The 22,478-nt window shown below is 38.2% G+C and overlaps 1 pseudogene; it reads left to right on the top strand.

Annotated features, from left to right (window-relative positions):
* Window positions 1-15,991: 15,991 nt before the first annotated feature.
* On the top strand, window positions 15,992-22,460 carry LOC124833627 (metal tolerance protein 1 pseudogene; annotated as a pseudogene).
* Window positions 22,461-22,478: the final 18 nt, after the last annotated feature.

The raw sequence follows: 22,478 nt of genomic DNA, 5'->3' as shown, positions 1-22,478 counted from the left end.
ATTCCTCAAAATCATGAGGATTTGAAATAAAGTATTCAAAGATAATAAAATTTAACTATTAGCTTGATCAAGTTGAAAAAATAATTTTTCTTAATCCATTAAGATTGATGCAAAATCACAAAAAATAAAAAAATAAAAAAAATCTGTAGAATAAATAGAATCTTACTTTATTTAAAAATCCAATCTAATAAAAATGATTTCACAATTAGTTTAATAAATAAAGCATGTATTACAAACTTTGATTCAAAAATAGTTTTCAGCATAATTTTAATTTCTTAATTGATTCAAAGTATATCATAGAAAGAAAACATCAAATACACATTTCATTGCCAAGCATGATTTCATTAGTGCAGAAAGGGCTTTAGACGTCTGTTATTTTGGCTTTTTAACGTCCCCTATACCCAACGTCTTTGTGGGTGACATTAGTCAGACGTCCGTTGTGTCAGGCCGGACGTCCATATAGACGTCCGTTGTGTCAGGCCCGACATTTATATAAACGAATGTTGAAGCCACCCCGGACGTCTATATCCCTGAACGAGTTGTTTAGGGATTGGGGGTTTGGACGTCTGTTTGTGCACTGCCAGACGTCTATAGACGTCCGTCAGTGCACTAACCGACGTCTACGGGGCGTTTTTTTTTAAAAATCAATTTATTTTTGCATTAAAACCACACCTGAAAAGCAGAAAATCGTCCCATAACAATATATAGTATAGTATATTTGCGTTTCATATAAAGAAAGTTCTACTTAATGTACAAAATAATCCAATACCAAAACTATCAATATATAAACTTATAAAACTAAAATTAAGCAATGTTCAACAACAAATAAAACTGTTCCTAACTCCATCTTTACAAAAGATAAGCTGTCCACTCCTGCCTTATTTGCCTAATCATGTCCTCTGGTATAGGAGATGTACTCTTGAAGCGCTGCAAAATTGAAGAAAGATTTATTATGGTTTCATATATGTTTAAAGATGAATTTGATTTGTAATGTATTCAAGGTATGCATCATTACCTCATTCCAATCATCTGTAATGACACCTCGAATGATGGTCTTAATCCAACACATGACATAGAAGCCACATTCCCATGAATCCTGCTGTTGGTTACACTAAAATGACAAACTAAATAGTCAAGAATTTAGATAATTCAATAACATAGAAAATGAATTAGAACTATAAATGAGTTACAACCTTTGGATATAAAATTTGAACTAGTTGACCTCGAGATTTACCAATAACTCTATACAGATTGAAAACACAAAGTAAAATTATCATAACTATATTTATCATAAAAGTTTAAGGGGAACATCAAATTCAAAGTCATTTTTGGAGAAACACTTACCCTTAAAGCATGGTTCTCAAGTCATTTTTCATCTTCCTATGCAACGAACAAAACCATATAATTTTACATTGTTTGGGAATGATGACCATCAGCTGCCAGTGCGACCTATCACGAAGGACAAATAGTTATTTAACTAAGTAATTAAGGAAACTTTAATAATGATCTTCTACATATAACAACACCTACCCATCAATGTATGACACAAGGTATACGTCTCTTTTTGACTCATCCATCCATGTTTACAAATAATGTTGTCTGTTTTCAAGTGTGTTACCAGAAGGTTGAATGATCTGAGGTTCAACAAATCCGTACATGGAAGACCGACCTTGGTCTACAACGACTGTGTCCATGTACCTAAAACAACAAAGTTAAGTTGTTAGAAACTATAGGAATCAAAGAAAAAGAGATACGGAAGACAAAATTAACTATCTTACATGCACCACAGTTGAATGATGGAAATATTCAACATCCTGTCTCCCCCAATCATCTCCAATGCATCAGGCAATGTGATATATACTGGCACATGGGGGGCAGACCAAATACTCTCAAATCCCAGTATAGTTCTAATGGTGCTCTCTTCAACCTAGGTAATCTTGTCATTAGCTTTGATATAGAGGATCATCCTTTGCTTCAGCCATGTCATCATCTTCATGTATGACTTTATCATAAATCGACTGCTTGTGAGGACGTGTGAACTGAAGATAAGAATTTCATCAAAGAGTTATCAACAAATATTTTTAAACTTAACATAGAAATACTAATAACAAAGACATTATAACTATGGAGTAGCGATGTGTGACATGATCAATGCTCGAGGCCAGGCTATAAATGAGCCTATGGCCTCCCCCACAAAATTATTTTCTAGAGTGAGTACAGGCACCTGAGCCTGGGGATCCCGAACCTCGTCAATCGTCACATGCACGTGGTGGGGTAATATGGGAACGCCATGAATAGTGAGCCCTCCCTCAAGCACTCGTCCGACAGCCACAATGCGTGGGGGATCCCCATCAACCAACAACTCATATTGACGGCTGTACTAAGTAGGTTCTACAGTAGAGCATGATCCTCTAGTGCTGACACGAGGTGGCGTGGGAGTTTCATCGGGCCCCGTGTTGCCCTGCGTCATGGAATGCAACTTCTCTTCAAGCGCTTTTTGTATTTCTTTTTTTTCTTGTAGCTGCTCCATGAATCGTTGCTCCATTGATCTCATGCTTTGGTTGAGTCTTTCCTCCCACTGAAGATCCATCTGCCACAGTGCCTCCTGACTCATTGATTGAGTGGTTTTCTGTGTGGGGCCAAAGTAGTCACGCAGACCAATTGCCCCAGGAACTCTGTGTACACGTCCTGGGTGCTCGGGTCTTCCGATGGCCGTTGTTAGAATGTCATCCTTACCTTGGCCAACAAATGTTCCCTGAGTCTGCTGCTCAACCAACTCATCCTGCACATACAAAATCGAAGATACTTAGAAGACATGCTGTGATAAATACACAATCAAACAATGTTTAGAATTTGAACGTACAATTCTTTGTGAGATCAAGGCTGTTGAGGAAGATGTCATGTTCCCATCAGATTTAGTCCGAGCAGCCTTCCACAGCTCGTACCTAGCAGGTGCAGGTGCTAGGTTCGGCGACTCAAGTCGGAAGGCATCCGCTCTAGACTTTCTAAGTTTTTTTTTCCAGTTTTGCATAACCACCTCGTGATAACAAGTGTGGTGCATCGTTTAGCCGTTGTCTTTCTTGGGCGGCTAACCTTTTATCCTGTGAAACCATGTATATAAATAAGTGCAAAATCATAAGAACTCAATGAAAGGTTTTAAGTTGTTAAGAAACAAACCTTCCATTCCTCAGAGTCTCTAGATGCACGAAACTGTATCCAGTCCTCCTCTGTGAAGGTATACTACTGACATGGATTTTGATCTTGTCTGTCTCCAAAGACATATAGTCGTGTCAGCCTTGTCTTGAAATCCCTCCATCTTATCGCTATACGCGATAACACTTTGTTTCTAATTTGTATCGTGTTTGGAATATCATAATGTTGCTGTTTAAAACAAAACACATGTTATTGATTTGAAAAGATGAAAGAAATAAGTATATCAACAATGTTGTAAGTAAACATACCTGAATATCTTGCCATAAAAGGTTCTTGTCGACCTCTGGGACGTCATCCCAAGTTGCATGAAGGATAAAGACACGACTTTTTGCTAACTTACCCAGATAACTCCTAAACCTATCAGCATTTGGCCCTGATGACTGACTTGATATGGGGTCAATGTCAACATGTCTCCTCTGCGCATCAACGCATCCGGCTATCACATCTGCCAATCGTGTGACGCCTCGACCACGTCTGGTCTGTCCCGATCCTGAGTCTGAGGCCGACATACCTGAAAAATTATACAAGGTTAGTAATAAATCAATTTTGATGAACATAAATATAAAGTCAATACAAAAATATCACAACCTATTAAGATATTGTTTTCTCCCAAATCCCTTCATTGTGATCACTACAAATTTCCTGGATGACATCGGCAACGTCATCAACTGGGTCTTCAATGGGTCTAGATGCAACAGATGTTGTCTCAAGTATATCAAGAGAATCCTCATCATCATGTCCATGCATGTTTTTTCCTTCTAAAACCACTGACCATTTTTTTATTCGCTGGATCATTCACGTAAAATATTTGTGTTGCTTGACTAGCCATGATAAATAGTTCATCAGTGTAATTCATCTTGTTCAAGTCTACCAATGTGACGGCAAAGTCATCTGTCATGACACCAAAATTTATATCAACCCATTTACACTTGAAAACTGGGACTCTAAAAGTGACATAATCAACTTCCCATATTTCTTGTATTATTCCAAAATAACTCATGGATCCTGTGATTGAATTTTTGTTTTTAGAACTAGCAAAGTGGACAGCCTCAGCTTGTAGTGTGACGCCACTATTTTGAACTCTACTTTTGTCATCTTCTACATTTGTCTCAAAAGAAATATTTTTTATATAGTACCCACCATATGTAATGACATCTGCGTTCGGTCCACGAGATAACCTCAATAAACTTTCAGAAACATGTGGAGTCGCATAAATCTTTTTCTTAAACCATTGTAAGAAGGTTTCACATGTTCACTAAGATGCCATTTTTCACTCATTCTTGGGTTCGCTGCCTTTATTTCATTAACGTGGTAAAAAATGTAAGGAATCACATCAACAGTGTTGTTTAAGATGTACAAATGAGCTTGGTCAACTTCTTTTCTGCTAACACTTTGAATTCTCACACCTTGAACACCCTTACCTTCACATTTTCCTTCATGTCTGCTCTTGGGAAGACCCACTGGTTCACAAAATGGCATATAACTTGAACAAAATTCAATGGCTTCCTTTACAATGTATCGCTCTATGATTGAAGCTTATGGTCTATACTGATTCTTGACATATCCCTTTAAGATCTTCATGTATCTTTCAACTGGGTACATCCACCTTAAGAAGACCGGCCCACATATTTGTATTTTTCTGATTAGATGAACAATCAAATGTACCATGATATCAAAAAAAGAAGGTGGAAAATACATCTCCAATTGGCATAGTAGTCTTATTCCTTCATTTTCCAATTCATCTAAACCTCGAGGGTCAACAACTTTCTTGCAAATGGCATTAAAGAACAAACTCAGGCGTGTCAGAATACGCCTAACAGAAGGAGGTAATATGCCTCGAATAACAACAGGTAACAATTGTTGCATCAATACATGACAATCGTGGGACTTTAAACCAACTAACTTTAACTCTTGCATAGAAACAAGGTTACTAATATTTGAAGAATAACCTTGTGGAACCTTCACACTTCTTAAACAGTTACAAAAACTTTGTTTTTCTTTTTTAGAAAGTGTGTGACAGGCTGGGGGCAGATAGGTGCGTCTTCCTATTAAATATGCAGATAGGTGTGTCTTCCTATATCCGAAATACACGAAATGAGAGTAGTCAACGATGACCACAATCAAATATGCATTCAGAGAACAACACAAATACTGAACCGAACTTTTATCAATCTTATCCATAGACTCCAACTTACATGTTATTGTAAATTATGAAAATTAATTTTCTCAAACTGTCCAATCGGACAATTCAAAAATTAACATAAATGATTAAAAGATTAATCGTTTGTGTTAAATTTCAAACGGGAACTAAGGGTCACTCAATGATTTGATACTTATTATCTAACATGAAAATTATAATAACACAACTAATACATTCATATTCAAAAGCCAATAACACATGCAAACCTTAAAGTCAAAAACATGCATACACAAAACCCAATAACATGCGTACAAAAAAATTATCAACGAAGAAGCTAACCTGAAGAGCAGATTCCAAAAGAAATGGAGGGAAATGGAGGAGTGCACGACCTAAAACGTAGGCCAAAAACAGTCAAAAACACCGCCCAAGAACACGCAAGAAACTGCACCAAAAGGTACCGAAAACGATTTTTAGTCGGTCCAAATGAAAGATATTTCATCACAGAACAATTTAATCGGATTAAAAGTAAATTTAAACGGTCCAAAACAGAGAAAAACCAACCTGGAAATGCAATTCGCAGAGTGAAATCGTGGGGAAGACGATGAACAGTGACCGTAACTCCTCGCGGGTTCGCGTTTTAGTACAAATGCCATTAGACGTCCGTTGGGGGGGGGGGGGGGGACGGACGTCTATGATATTATAGACGTTGGGGCAGTCACTAATATGACGTGTTTTGGATTTAAAAATTGATATTCGCGGGTTTTAAACGTCCATTGTAGAGACCCCGACGTTTATAATATTATAGACGTCCGCCCCCCCTCCCCCACAACGCACGTTTAAGAGGATGAACACCATTAACTCTTCAACTACCCTGTCAGCAACTTATACGTCCGTTCTGAGGGGGGTCGGACGTCTATAATATTATAGACGTCGGGGCCCCTCCAACGGACGTTTAAAAGGCTGAACACCATTAACTCTTCAACTACCCTGTCAACAACTTAGACGTCCGTTTTGGGGGACCCGGACGTCTATAATATTATAGACGTCGGGGCCCCTCCAACGGACGTTTAAGAGGCTGAAGCAATTAACTCTTCAACTACCCTGTCAGCAACTTAGACTGTCGTTCTTGGGGGGGGGGGGGGGGGGGCGGATGTCTATAATATTATAGACGTCGGGGGGGCCCCTCCAACTGACGTTTAAGAGGCTGATAAAGTTAACTCTTCAAATCGCCACTTAAACGTCCGTTACAGGGGCCCCGACGTCTATAATATTATAAACGTCCGGCCCCCTGAACGGACGTCTAGGTTGCTGATAGGGTACTTAAAGAGTTAATTGCTTCAGCGTTTTAAACGTCCGTTACAGGGGCCCCGACGTCTATAATATTATAAACGTCCGACCCCCCCCCCCCCCCCCCCCAAAATGGACGTCTACAGTCCCAATTATTTACGGATATGCCACCGGTCAATTATTTACGTTGGTATTTTTGTGAACGGACGTCTATTGGGTGACGTTAAAGGCCAATTATGCACTAGTGTTTCCCTCTATCCTTAACTCTCTGCTAAATAACTTAATGTATAAGAGTAGCAATCTAGCATAATTAAATTAAGGAATTTTAAACATCAAGATTATGAATGTCTATCTTTGTTTATTACATAACATTTCTCAATGAAGCTTTATGAATAATCATTTACTTCTCATCTTATTGCAAATTTTTACGTATTGAAATCCATCTAATGGACTAGCCTTCAAAATTAATAATAAGGTGACTTTATAAATCATGATTTATTCAATTAAGTTTTATTTTATTAAAATTTGTTATATAATGGAATTCATCTACAGATTAGGCTTTAAAGTTAACAATTTGAAATATGTAATAAGATTTATTCATTTTTCAATTCGAATTATTTTAACCTTTTCATACTTAAAAATTTTTCCTTGTAGAACCATGCATACTATTTTTTCCTCTTGGCCAAATTATTGTTTATCAAATTGATGTTTATTTCCCCTTTATATAACTCTATTCCTTTATCAATATTTTGCCTCTCGCGTTGATCATCAAAATAATGACAATCCATGGTCATTTTATGGATATTGGTTAGCTTTGCTGTGATGCTTTGAGCATTCACCCAACTATAAATGGATGATATAATTTTAAAATTATATTAGTATTGAAAATGTTTGTGACTCTTTTTAACAAATTCATATAAGCAAATTTATAACAAATTAATTTTTTAATACATAAATTATATATAATAAAAATCATGACCAATTAATATTTTTAAACATATAAATGACATTTAGGATTTTCAGTGAATAATTTTTATTGTGATACTAAATTATTTTAACAATTTATAATTTTTTCTTAAAAAGATTAAAATTTAATTAAAAAAATGTAAAACGAGAATTTGATAGAGAAGTGGTTAACAAAATCAAATATGCCTATAGGGTGTGTTTATTTTGGAGGAAGGATTTGAGGGAGAGTGAGTGGATAATTTGAGAAGATTTGAGGGTGAATTATTTGTTGTTTATTTGAGTGGATTTGAAGGTAAGTGAGAGTGGATTTGGAAGTAAAGTTTGTGAGAATTAGTGTAGGATTTGATTGATGTAACAGATAAAAAAAATTTGTTTAATAGATAGAAATTGAAGATTACAAAATGTCCCTAGTTATTAAAATAATATAAAATGATAATTGTTAATGTTATATTTAATTGTAAAAATGTTTATAAAGAATACAAAATTAGCATTAATTATTAAAATTAATTTTAAAAATGTCAAAAATTGTAATTTAGTAAAATGAATTTATTTTTAAATTTAATATAATATTTTTAAAATTTAAAAATATAGTATTTAAGTAAAGTAAAATAATTATTTTTAAATATAATATTTTTTGAAATAAAATAATTGCGTGCATAAAAGATTTTTAACTAATAAGCAACACCTTAATTTCTTGGCGTGATCTATAATATAGGCCAATAGCTAGAGTCTCTTTGACGTTCATTTTCCACTAGAAACTATAGTTCTGAATGATGTACCCACCTTTATTTTGTTTGTTTTGGATTGAGTTATTATCCATGTTAATGAAGTTGTATCTCAACTTATATACTACATAAACACCATTTCACATAGGTAAAGTTTAATTTTGGAAGCTCACAAAAAGATAAAGTAAATATCAAATCAACTCAAGATATGGTATGGTATGATTCTCTGGAAGCTTGGTGCAGGACACACTGGAAACATGACCAAATTGAAACAAGGGAACCGAATACATCAAATAAAGGAATCAAATACAGGGTGCATTTTTACAAGGGAACTGAATATATAAAATGGGGAATCAAATACAAGCTTATTTATATGTGTGAGTGGAGCTGTAACTGAATACAGTTCGTGGTAACCGAATACCATAATAAAAAGGTGAATACATGCATGTTTTTTTATTGCGATATTTTAGAATAACTTGAGGGTAAAACCGACTTTTTTTAAAAAAATCCTCTCAAATCCAAGCAACATCACGGGTGATAAAAAAATTATGTATCTCTCAAATCTGTTTAAATCATTCTTCGCATATCTCTTCAAACGAACACGTTTTATCCCCTTAATTAACGCTTGCATTTACTTTTGAATAGGATAATCCCTTCATGTGAACAGAGCCTTGTTAAGTGTTCTTGTAAGATTGTAAGACATATTATTCTTAGTTCCTTAATTTTCCATGTTGTTTGGATCGTTCATTTCAAGTTTGTTTGTTCTTTCTGTTCGTCCTCTCCAAATCTGTTTGTTGTTCTAATTTCGTTTTGGTTTGTTATTTGCAAAAATCATGTTTTTGTCTTATTGGTTACTTTGAAAAAGTATTATCATGCTTAAATAATTATTCGGCCTCGAAAGTACAATAAATTTAGATATTTCAAAAAAAATTAAATATTTCACCACCAACATGTTTTATTTATAGTTTTTAACTTTTAAAAAATCTAATAATATTTAGGGATAATGTATGTAGGTGTGTAGGGATGGATAGCAGGTAGTGGATAATTTAGTACCTGTTCATTATCGAGTCACATTTGGTATCATATTATTTATATCCACAAGTATTCACTACCTGTTAAGGAAATGAAATTACATTTTTATCCTTATTAAATTTAAATGTTTTTTTCACCCTCGGTATCTGTTGTGCTAGTATTGTGGATAGCATTTTTCATTCTCTGCTATTAGGGAATTAGGAACCATAGGATAGACTTCGTCTTCAAGGTCGTGTTCATTGGTGACTCTCTGGTGAGGAAATCACATATTCTAGCAAGTTTTTAGAGGAACGAGTTCAGCTTGGACTCCAAGTCTACCATCAGTGTTGAATTTTAGACAGACACTTTGCTCCTTGATCATAAGACTGTCAAGGCTATGATCTGGGACACTACTAGCCAAGAACGATACTTTAACTTGTCTTCTAACTACCTCTTTTTTTTTCCCTACTTTCTTCATTCTTAAAGTGCTAGAGATTTACTACTATTGTGATTGTGATGTATGTTTCTTCTTTTTTTTAACTTCCTCAAATGGTGTTTAAGGGTGGGTGTGATTTTTTTCATGGGTATTGATTAAATCCTAGTACCAATCTGCAACCCCCAAATCTGGGACTGGTGCTCACATTCATTGTCTGAATTAGTCTCACCAAATACATTGCTTCTCCTTCTCCACCTGTCCAAATTTTGTTCGTTGAGCTGGATGCTCACGTTCATTCATTTTTACTCCAATCACGAGAACATTGCTCACCAAACGTTCATTCATTTTTACTCAAATCCTAAGTACACAATTATACATTGCTCACGAGAACATCACTTCTCCTTCTCCACCTGTCCAAATTTTGTTACCAGCTTTAGGTTCTTTGTTGGAGTAAAAACGAATATTCATAATTGTGTTTCTTGTTTCCATTGTGGTAATATAAATTGGAACTACAAAAAATATGTAATTTTACTAGTTTTGTTTTTACATTACCCGTGGTTTTAATCCCTAGTAAATACATTTCCTATAGTTGAGAAAACCGTTGGGCAAACCACCATCGAAAAATATTATCAGCGATTTTGTATGTAACAACCACTACTTATGGGCGTTTTATAGAAACCGTCACTACATATGAGATTTCCAAAACCCACGATCATTTGTAGGGGTTTTGCAAAAACTGTTGGTAATTATTAGGGTTATGGAAAACCGCTGGTACTTACAAGGGTTATAGAAAACTGTCCATAATTTTTTAGTTTACGTAGCTGGGGTTTGCAAAATCGCCAGTAATGCAAATACTTTAATTTTTTTTTTTAAATTCAAATGATTTGATTAAGATAAAAAATGTTTAATAATGAACCAGAATAATCTAAATGTTTAATAATAAATTAGAATAATCTAAAACCAAAATTAATTATTATTATATAAAATAAACTATAAATTTTAAACATATAATTAATTCGTCAACTTAAATAACATGTTAAATCTTAAAAACTAAACATAAACATGTTCTAAATAACAATGATAAATCTTGTTCTTTATTTGTCTTCATCATTTGATATGATTCGTTGATGAGATACTCACAATATAAAATAGGCTTAAATGCTTACTTCGTCCCCATGTTAAGAGGTGAATTTCTGTTTAGTATCCCGTTTTAAAATTGAATCTATTGAGTCCCAAAGTTGTAAAAATTGTATAAATAAATTCCCCTCCGTTAAATTAGCATAAACAGAGTAAAGTCTATGCTGACCTGGCTACACTTTTTTTCTCTTTCCTCTACTGTTGCTGCCATCTTTTTCTCTCCCTAATCAAGGTTTTTTTGATTCTCCTTCATATCTTTATCACCTAAAGAGCCTTCTTGAAACATTCAACCCTAGCCATTAATTCAACCAATTCATCATAATTTTTCAATTACAATACCCATGCCCATATTGCAATCCCTTCTAAATCAAAATTCCAGACCCTCCATAAACTACACATTACTTTTGACTCAACCACTTCCATCATCAGCACCCAAAGTCCCTCAATCCCTGGATCAAAGTTAAAAGGGAGAAAGGGTTTCTCCTAGGCTGTCATGAGGGTGCGACTTGCTTGCCCTACTGTGGAGATGATTCGCATTTTTGATGGTTGTCTCATTTTGGATTTGGATTGTTTGGTTTCTCTTCTTTCAGGTGCGAGGCGCGCGACTTTGATGATGCATTTGGTTCGCGTAGAAGATTGGGGGTGGTGTGTCTGGCTTGAATAGCGGTGCAATTTAGATTGGTGAAGGTTTCACAATGGAGGTTGTTGCGCGAGAATGATGGAGAAGGGGGTGGGTCGGTGGTGTCTTGGTTACGCAAAGCTATGGAGGCTTTTGGTGAAGAAGATGAGTGTGACGACTTCGTAGTGGCATCGCGATTGGGGTTTTTCTGATTGCAAGTCTGTGTTGATGGTGGTGAGGCGAATTAGGGTTTGATGGCGATGAAGATGATCAACGGTGGTGGTAGGCTGCGGTGGTGGTTGTGGTGGTCCACTTCCACAACACACCTCTCTCTATTCCCATCCTCTCCCTATTCCTCCTTCTCCACTTCTACATCCTCATCACCACCGCTCAGGACCACTTCTCCCTCGTCACTACCAAACTGCAAAAAGAGAAAAAGAAAAAAAATGTCTGTTTATGAAAATCATTAATATAGAAAGAGAAAAAGTTGAACGTTGCAGAAAGAACAGATGAGAGAGAAGAAAAAAAGTCAGATTTTATAGCCACGTCAGCACGGACTTAACTTCGTTTATGCTAATTTAACGGAGGAGACTTTATTTATACAATTTTTATAACTTTGGACTCAATAGATTCAATTTTAAAACCAGGTACTAAACAGAAATTCACCTCTTAACATGAGGACCAAGTAAGCATTTAAGCCTATAAAATAGTATTTAGTCAATAATATATTAAAAAGAAATAATCATAGACAAATTTAAATTATTGTTAATTTAAATAACGATTTATTTAAAATTTTAATTATTCATTTGAAATATATTAAGGTTGTTTTATTTTGTTTCAAAAGTATATGTAAATGTATATTAATATGCATAATATGGTTTTATTATTCAAATGGAAGTAAATTATATAATTTCTTATTTATAATTGAAACTTTATAATACATATGAAGATAAATACTCAGAGCAACAAAAGCATTATAACTATTAAGAAGTGGACTTTAAGCCTAACTTAATCCCACAAAACTGGCTTGTAAGGTAAGGTTTGCACTCACTTATATACTATAAATTGGCCTTATCTCTAGTCGATGTGGGACTTCCAACGCACCTTCTTACACTAAGGTATATACATCACGCCAAGCATGGGATTAAGATGATGTATGGGTGTTCTGTCTTTCTGCTCATCCCCATACACCCTTATATATTACAATATAGATTATTTGAATCATTTGATTGATGAGAGTGGCAATGACATCAAATGTGAAAATGCTTTGGCTTTGTGACCTCGTTCCTTTGTCTCACGCACTGCTACTGCTTATCGAACTCAAAGAAAGACCATCCTCCCACTCCTTCTACAGGCTACAGGCAACGACACATTATCTATGTGAATCTCTACATACAACAGAAGATCTCGTTTTGAAAGCATATGAGCCCTTCCTAAGGTCATTCAAGGAAACGGACTGCTTTTGATGGGTATCAAGATTGTTGAACAACAAGGTAAAGTGCTGTGAACCTCCTGTCTTTGACATTACTACCTTTATTCTTTATTCTCGAATTAAATCTGCTTCTGTCCGTTAATGAATTGACAAAAGGGCTAGTGCATAGAGTGTGATGAATCTCCATCGAGGGAGTGAAATCAGTCTGTCTTGTCGACTGTCAGTGATTCGGTATTCTATGGACCAATGGAAGTGCTAAACCCTTTCTTTGACACTAGTTAGCGAACTGAGAACCCAGAGCTAGAGACGGAGATGCTCGATAGACGAACAGAACAAGTCCTCATTTCCTTTATGTCCTAGGAGCCTAGATTCCGTAGATGAGTTCCCTAGGTTAGGATGCCCTAGATCGGTGACCATTAGCGATAGAAGCTCTTTCCCGGCTAAGCGCCCTCTTCTTCTTCTACTGGGTATAACACGTGGAAGGCATGCCGCAGGCTCATTTCAAACAAAAAAGAATGAGTTAGTGGGCATAGACCGATCCATCCTATTCTTCATCTACGGGAAAGCATCCCAAGATAGATCAATTGGCTTCGTAGCTTGGTGCCGAGGGAAAGTAGGACTCCATTCTAATTCTAGTGGTTAGAGCACCTCCCCTCCATTCCATTCTCATGATATTAACATAAATACCCTTTGTTAGCCATCTCTGTGAGTTCAATCCGGGGAAAGACCTCTATTTGGTAGTTCATCTAAGGCTTTTTCATTCTCTATCTAGCTATCTCGCATCAGTCCAATCAACAAGCATTCCTTTTCCTCTTCGCTAGCTGTAAGCAGATCCAGAAAGGTTCCTTGGTGTTCTATTCATGGAAGGCTGCTCATTCTTGTTCTCTCTATCCTCGCTACCAACACGCAGTGAACTCATCAATGCTTCCTTCTTCTAATTACCCCCGGGAGAGATAGATTGGTTCTCTATTCCCAGCAATCAATCAAGGTAGCTATCTCATCCATCTGTAATTACTTTAACAACCCAAGGGGGCATGGATCAGACGATGATCCGCACATAGAGATGAGTGAGTCCTCATCATCGTGATTGACTTGAAGAGATAGCAAGTCAGGTATCTTGAGATCGCTACGTTCCATGAGTGCCCGCTCCCCGAGAGCCACTCTCTCCACTGCGCTTACTGTAAGTTGATGAAGATGGATGCCATGTTTCATTCCAATGAGCTTTCTTATTGATTCTATCGAGATTCTCTTTTGACATATGTCTGGGGCATTCCATTAGCACTACCAAGCATTCCTTCTTCAACTACGGTGAGTTAAGATAGGAGTCCTTTTGCTCCCGTTAGACAAGCAAGGGCGAAATAGAAAAATCAAAAAGCTCCGTCTGGAAAATCAGAGTAGGCTAGGGCGAGAACCAATATAATATAACGAACAAAGGAATGGGTCTTCACCACAGGCTGGAAAGCAAATCCATCAGGTACCCTAGAGCAATGAGTCTTCGATGCCGAGTTCTTGATGGGCCGAGAAAGAACGATGTCCGGCATGGATGCCTTCTCTTCCCCGAGCTACAAGGACAAGGAAGCATTCTTTCCATGTGTCCTATGGGAAAATGAAGATGGATCATTTGATTCCACTTCTCCGTTCTAGGACATCCTTTTAGCAGAATGAGTGGGAGGCTAGATCGATGCTTTCCCAGTAGATCGATATAGAGAATCAGAGGACTCACTCTATCCAATAAACCGGTAGAAGTCCCACTAATAGAGTGGTGATCTTCCCCTTCCCTTAGGGGTTAACAATACAAAGATTCCACAGAAGCAGAATAACAAGTCTATAGGTCATGAAGGCATCTGGGATGCTGGCTTTGACGAGTAAAGGCAGTTCCTCTTTCAACAAGGGTTGCGGACAATGCCTGTTCTTCTTCTTTGATGATTCAATTTGTAGATGTCCCAGTGGACAGATCAAACAACGAAGCTCTTTCTCGATGTAAAGAGCATAGATGACATCTTTCTTTCTGGTTTGCTTTGCAGTTAGGCCTCTTTGTTTGGTTACGGGTCTCTCCCCTCAGAATGGTATCTGATTCAGGATAGCCTTTTGCCTGGCCGGTTTCCCAACCTCTTCCCACGCCCGGAGGCTTTGAGCTTCTTTCTCTTTACTTTAGTAGCTCGTGCTGATCTGGCTCAGCGAGGCCTTGATCCATATATCATTGAAAAAGGGTAGCTCACCCAACCGGAAAGCACCTCGTAAAGGCTGCTAGGGCTAGGGAGAAAACATACGAAGAATCGAAGGAAGAACTCCCAATGGAAGGGTATAAATCTTAGCTATACAGCAAAGCAACTACTCTTCCATAATGATGGGAAGAGAGTGAAGAACAAACTCAAGTCAAACACACTCTTATGTTTCAATTAGGACTGTCCCGGGCAAGGATGTGAGCCGGTTGCCCTTTTCTGTAGACACTGATATGGAACCGAAGACTGACTCTGTGGTCACTGAATCTGAACTATAACCAACCGGCAAGGACGAACCAGAGAGATGAGCCTGATTACATTCAATAGAAGCCTAATGGAAAGAAGTCCCTTGACCTTATAGATAATGCTTTCTCTTTGTTTCATAATGGTATAGAGATCCATCCCGTGTTGAGAAACTGACTCCGTCAGAGCTATAGTGAGAATCATAGTTGATACCATTATCACATAGTGTTTATTTTTTTCTACATTATGAAGTTTGAGTGGGTCAAAGGATGATAGGGGAAAGAGAATGCCCCAAAGATGAGCATGGGCAGGTGCCCAGCCACTGGGAAATGAAAATGAATCCAATTCAGATGCCAGTTTCGGGCTCAATCCTTCCATAAGCCTTTTCGTCGGAAATCGGATTCGAGACTGATTCCAGAGTCATAGACATCTAGGCATCAAGCCAGTCTGTCCTTTCCGCTAATTGCTTCACGAACTGCCTTAGGAAGAGTCAAAGCCAGGCAACGATTCCATCTGGTCTAGTGACTTAGATTCCCAGGCTATCAGCCTACTCATTTGGCATGGGAACTAGCCTTAGGGTACCAATATCGCTCCTGTCTCTTCCGTCTAGGGGAAAACAAGGAGGACTCATGATTGGCATTACTGATTGGAGAATGAAGAATGCTTGGCATGGGCCTACTACTTCTATTGACTTGGATTCCTTTTCTATTGCTTCTCTCGCTTCCTATGGAGTAAAAAAGGCTGTCAATCAGGCTACTTTTGACTGCCATATGAATGCACGCACACCCAAGGGAAAGAGCTTCCAATCTTGTTGCTACTCTTCCATAAATGGTGCATGTGAAAGAGCTTCTCTGAGTGATCTAGCTTCTGTGAGTTCCCTTCTTCTTTCTTTTTTTGTATAAGGTCTTGACTCGAAGAGGGAGTCGATTCACGTACTTCACCATTTCCCGGGTCGTTATCGCCTTTCCCCGGTTCAGGGTATGGGTTCTTTCTCTATTACGAAAGTCCCGGTGTGAACTCCCCTACTGATCTGACTCCAGCAGATTCTCTAGAAGCAAATTCTCTCTCACGATCTACTTTACCGATGATAACGGTTGATTTTACGTATTTTTGTGTATATATTTTAGTGAATAAATAAACTCCTTCAATACTTTTACCTTGTTTTATCCTCAAGTTTAGTGTGTTTTCTAGTTTTCTTGTGTTTTAGTTAGTTTATGCTTGTTTTTATCTCTAATCTCTTTATTTGAGTGTGTGAAATAAATGAATAGGAAATAATTCTAATGGACGAAAACAAACAATAACTCAAGGGAACATGTTTTGGGAAAATAAAAGATCAATTTGAAGCAAATACCCATGTTGGACACCTTTGGAATTGCACAAGAACATGAATATTAAAATGTTGTCAAAACTAAAGCGAAACCTGAGCTATCTGTCTCTAGAATGTTGTAGCTGAGATACAACTGGAGTGCAGTTGAGCGCCAGCTCTCTAGAATGCTGCAGCTGGGCTACAGCCGAGCCCTAGTGATAACGGTTGAAAATACCGTGACCTGTTATTCAATTTTTTTATTAAATCAACCCTTTTTGACTTAGAAGCTTGCTTGAACTCATATTGTTAGTATAGTTTTGTTAATAAGTGAGTAGAGGGTATACTTGATGATTTTATCACTAAATTCCCTTGATTTTGTAGGAAACTAGGATGAATTGGAAGAGGAGTTAAATATCATGAAGTTGGAACTCAGAAAAGACAGAAAGAGCACCAGAAGAGAAGGCCCCTAAAGGTCGCAGGACGCTTGGGCGCCCTCCTCTGGGGTCCTCAGTGCAGGAGTCTCGCATTCACGCCTGAGCGCCCTTTCAGGGACGCTGAGCGCTAGTCTTCAAGTAACGTTTCACGCTTGGGCGCCCTTCATAGGACGTTGAGCGCTACTCCTCCCGCAAGCTCGCTTGAGTGCCCTAAGTTGGGGCATTGAGCGGTGTCAACGTTGGCCCATGATCCAATTCAACTGTATATAAGGACTTGGACGTTCTAGAGGGAGTATCTTATGACAGAATTGACACAAATTCAGATTTTTCTAACTCTCTAGAGGCAGAAGTGGATGCGGAAGCTCTCCTCTTCGGTTTTTAGGGTTTATCTTTTATTCTCATTCCATTGTTCATCTAGTTTCCCCATGACAAGGGGGAACTAAATTCAATTTGTTGTTGGGGGATGGTGTAACCTTGTGAACTCTCATGTATTTGAATCGATTCCAATTTATTTATGCTTCTTTCATTAATTGTTAGGGTTATTCTTCTTTTCTCTATGCTTGATATGTTTAACTCATTCATGACATGATTATTAGTTTTCGTGATATGGACACATACGGGGAAACCTAGATATGGAGAATTGCTCCCAAAAATAGTATTGCCTAGACATAGTGATATGAGTTTTGGTTATCTTAAGCTTCTAATCGTAATGCAGAACTAGTTACTAGTGATACAAGACATTGTGATCTAGTAATTAAGGATATACTTTCTTCCCTGAGACATCGGGTTTTAAGTAATTTAGAAAGTGATATTAACATTAATGAAGAAGATGAATTCATATATGCATGAGAGTAAACTAGGTGAAATCTAAACCCCAACAACATATTCATCTCATATTTTCAATATCATTCATTCATCTTTGTGTTTTCTTCAATTGATCAAAAGTGCATTCATATTTACTTTCTTGTTTTTGCATTCAAAATCCTAAAATTATTCTTCAAAGTCTTAATTAGTTAAGTAATTACATGGCTGTTTAGTGTCGTGAGTCTCTTGGAAAACGATACTTGGTCTTACCAATTATTATTACATGATACGATTCGGTACACTTGCCAACATCTTAACAGCCAACCCTCTAGAATGCCACGGCTGGGCTGCAACTGAGGTGCAGTTGAGCAGTTACGACGCTGACTTATCAAAATGGGTTATTTAAGCATGGTTCTCGTGATTTTTTGGGCATTCTTCTCCTCCTACACTTCATTCTTCACCTAGAGAGATTGGGAGAGGCCCTTGGAGGCTGTTTACGGTGTTGGGAAGTTCTCTCACTCCTTCTAAGGTCTTCAAGCTTTATCAATGGTGATTTTACCCCTTTTGGGTTGAGGAAGAAGATGGGTCACGAATTGGAGATGGAATTGCGAAGGGGAGGCGCAAATGGAGCATGAAGTAGGATCCAAGAACCTTGGGAAAGGCTATGCATCTTCTCTTTGGTTCCAATTTCTTCCCTATCTCTTCAATTTTGCAGAACCCTAAACTCTCCTACATGGAGGATTTTTCCTATATGTTGAGATTAGATGTAATAAACTAAATCTTGAGTATTTTGTGATGTTAATATAGATGCTTTTCCATTTCAATGTTAGTATTTGATTTCCATGCTTAATGCTTGCTTTGGATTGATCACCCATGAATGAATTGTGGTTCTTGATGTATTGGAAAATATGACTTGAACTTAGAACAGAAATTGAACACCTAATTGATGGAATTGAGTTGTTTGTAAATGCATGAGAATGAAGTGGATGAACTCTAATCTTAACAATTTGTAAATACACTATGTTAAATTCCTTGCACACCAACTGTTTGATAAAATACCAAAAAAAGTTTGTTTTGTTGTTTTGTGCACTTTGATGTCTAATTGAGTTATAAAAGGAAGAATTGTCATGTGTTGCACAAGTTCCTTGGGAGAGAACGATATTTATCACTTTCTACGTTGTGACTGGTGCATTTGTCGTTGGTTTTGCATCCAACAACCGACAAGAGCTCTGAATGAATGAGCAATGAGTTTGATTCTAACTATTCAAAGCAGAGGAAATGGAATCTTATATAGCCTATAGCTATAGGGCTAGGCTCCGCTCCTCGCTCGAGCTACCAGCTTTCTTAGATTTCATTCCTGTTGACTAATCCGAGTCCTTGAGAGCTTAGACGTCAGCGGGGAAGAACTCCTAATTTCATCGGCTCCTCCTCTCTTGCCCTCTTGCTTGATGGTATCCAGTTGAAATGGTTGCTGGATTGCCCCTAGTTCAAGCTCTAAGTCAAGCATTCACGCACCAAAGACCTCTGACTAAGCTCCTGAGCTCTATCTTTCTCTGTTATATTGATGGAGATAGAATCAGGAAACGCAGCCCGAAAGAGTTCATTGGCTGAGGCGTAAAACCGGCCTCTTCCTTTTCAATCAGAGGTTCCCATCCCACGGCCTCAAAGAAGGAGGCCAGTTAGCCGCAAAGTCGTCAGAAAAGAAAGAATAAGAATCGAGCTATTGAGATATGCCTCCCACCCGAAAGAGAAGAAGACGGAAAAACATAAGGGGATCTTTTTTTTTTTATTTGGCTTCCATTGTCTTGCTGAACTGCTTTTCCTGTTGAAGCTTTTACGGGGGCTTTTGCTCATGCCGATTCTGAATGCTTTCTCAGGATAATATGAAATATCTCTTTTGTGTCCATTCACCGAGACGAGCACAAGACAGTGGAGATTCGATCTTGTCTTCTTTCGCTTGGTTTCCCCAGGTGGTGCGGTTGGGGAGTAGAGAAGGCTCGTCGAGACCTCGATGCCGGGTCGTTCCAAAGTGACTTGCTATTGCTGCTGCAGTGCATCTTGTTCATCATCCAGGAATTTCTTTATAATCTTTGCCTTCCTTACCAGGAATTGGATTCGAACCAAGTATAAGATATTATAAATGTCGGAGAATACCGGGTATTAGAGTTTTTAGCATTAACACGATTCAATCTTCTTTTTTCCTAGCCGATTCTTCCCTTCCTTCTCTTCTCACTCCCCGGGTTTAGCTCCCGACTGGAGGGAGAGGGGCAAGGCATTAGGGATAGCTGCTTTCGTCTCCAGTAATGGATGGATAAGGTGGTAGTGCAAAATTGAATAGTAGCCGTAATGGAAGAACTTTTTGCTTGGTTGTCCGACCCTCTTCACCGATCTCCTAGCCCTACGAATCAAACATCTCCGGGCATCTGGTTTCAAAGATAGATTGGTTAGTCGCCTTCTGTTCATTCTTACCCCTGACTACCGGACCCCATTGGTTAAGTTGGGGCAGGAATAGCTATCGGACTACGATCACAGGCCGGGCCGACCTTCCTTTATTCTAGTCCAGTTGGAGAGGGAAAAGCCCCATCCGTTCCAGAAGTCGCAGAGAAATGGAAGGCTTAAATACCAAAAACTACGGAGGCATGATCTAAAAATGGGTAAGCCCAGTGGTTCAAGTTGAGCCTAGCCAACAACCAACATCAGCTTCTAGGGATAGTAGGAGCTCCAGTTGCTCCAACCATTCTAGTGAACCGGTCGAGACCAGCAGCTATGAATACCCTGTGCCGGTTGTGCGAAGGCAGCCTCAATCAAAATCAATAAAAACGTCCTCCTAAGGAAAGAAAGCTGATTCACCTCTACCCAGTTAATCCCGAAGGAAGCTTCCCTGAGAGAGCTGCTATAAGATAAGCTCTTTTTCCATTTAGTTTAGAGAGAGTAGCTTGCTTTCCACGGTCTGCTATTCCTTTCCTCTAATGACTCAATTGAAAACCTACCGAAATGGCTCTTTAAAGAAGGGCTTTATTCACAGGAAAATTTGGAGAGGGTCGACCAGTCCATTTATCATCCCACCACTCACCCAAGCAAGCTCAGGAGTTGACAGTTGATTCCGCGGAATCACCAACGTCTGTTTACTTGTACGAGCGAAGTCTTCACCCCGATCTCGATCCATATCCAGTCAGTTCATTTGGAAGTACCCGTATCAATCACAGTCCTGGTCCCAGGAACACTCACTCCATGGCCCGTGTGTGGCGCAGTGACAGACGGGATTGGTACCAGCCATCATAGAGGATGACCCCGGCTTTCTTTACATATGAGCATTCGTGTGATCCCCTGATGCGCTATAAATAAGGTTTCATGCAGCCCCTCGGGGTGAGAATCTCACATGGTGCCGTTCTAACTCGCTCTCTCCAAGGACTCTGAAGAAACATCAACTTTTATGCGAAAACTCCTTATGGTAGTGATCCTCTGTGTTATTTTTATGATTGTTCAAGTGGTTGGTGGCATCAAAGCTAATAGTCTTCATATACTGACTGATGCAACACATTTGCTTTCTGTTGTCACAGCCTTTGCCATCACCTTGCCAGTCATATGGATTTTTCAAAATAGAAATTCTTGGAGCCTTGGTTTCTATCCAATGAATATGGTTGCTTGCTGGTATTCTGGTATATGAAGCCATTGATAGAATCATTATTGGTCCTAAAAGCGTGGATAATTTCTTAATTTGTTAGTTTCCGCATTTGGTCTTGTGGTTAATATCATCGTGGCTTTGTGATTGGGTCATGCTTATGGCCATGGACATGATAGTCATGGTCATGGACATGGACACAGGACATGGACATGATGGTCACAGACATGGACATGCATATGAACATGGCCACAATCATGGTTTACAGCTTCTACCTATCATTATGCAAAACATGCAAAAGATGAACACCATCACACACATGATCACACAGACCATCACGATAATCATCATTCAAAAGATGAGCACCATCATGATCACCAACAGCTTACTCAATCTCTTCTTGATGAATCAGAAACTAAGAAGAAGCAATGGATCATAAATGTACAGGGGGGTTATTTCCATGTCCTTGGAGACTATATCCAGAGTATTGGAGTAATGATTAGGGGAGCGGTAATATGGTATAAACCCGAGTGACATATAGTTTATTTAATTTGTACTCTAATATTTTCAATAATAGTTTGGTGACAACCATCAAAATGCTGTGAACCATTTTGGAAGTTTTGATGGAGAGCACGCCTCGTGAGATAAATGCTACTAATCTAAAGAAGGGGTTGCTGGATATGGAAAACGTGGTGGATGTTCATGAACGACACATATGGGTCATTACAGTCGGAAATGTTTTACTAGTTTATCATGTTAAAATCAAACGTGAAGCAAATGCAGACGTGGTGCTGGACAAGGTTATAGACTATATCAAACGAGTCTATAACATTAGTCATGTAACCATACAGATAGAGCGCTAGATTTCAACTTTTGTTGAA

The sequence above is a fragment of the Vigna umbellata genome, chromosome 2, assembly GCF_029865625.1.
Source record: "Vigna umbellata cultivar VRB3 chromosome 2, Vumbellata_1.0, whole genome shotgun sequence".
Lineage (NCBI taxonomy): Eukaryota > Viridiplantae > Streptophyta > Magnoliopsida > Fabales > Fabaceae > Vigna > Vigna umbellata.
The sequence above is the reverse complement of the archived record's forward strand: the minus strand, read 5'-3'. Positions and strand labels throughout refer to the sequence as shown.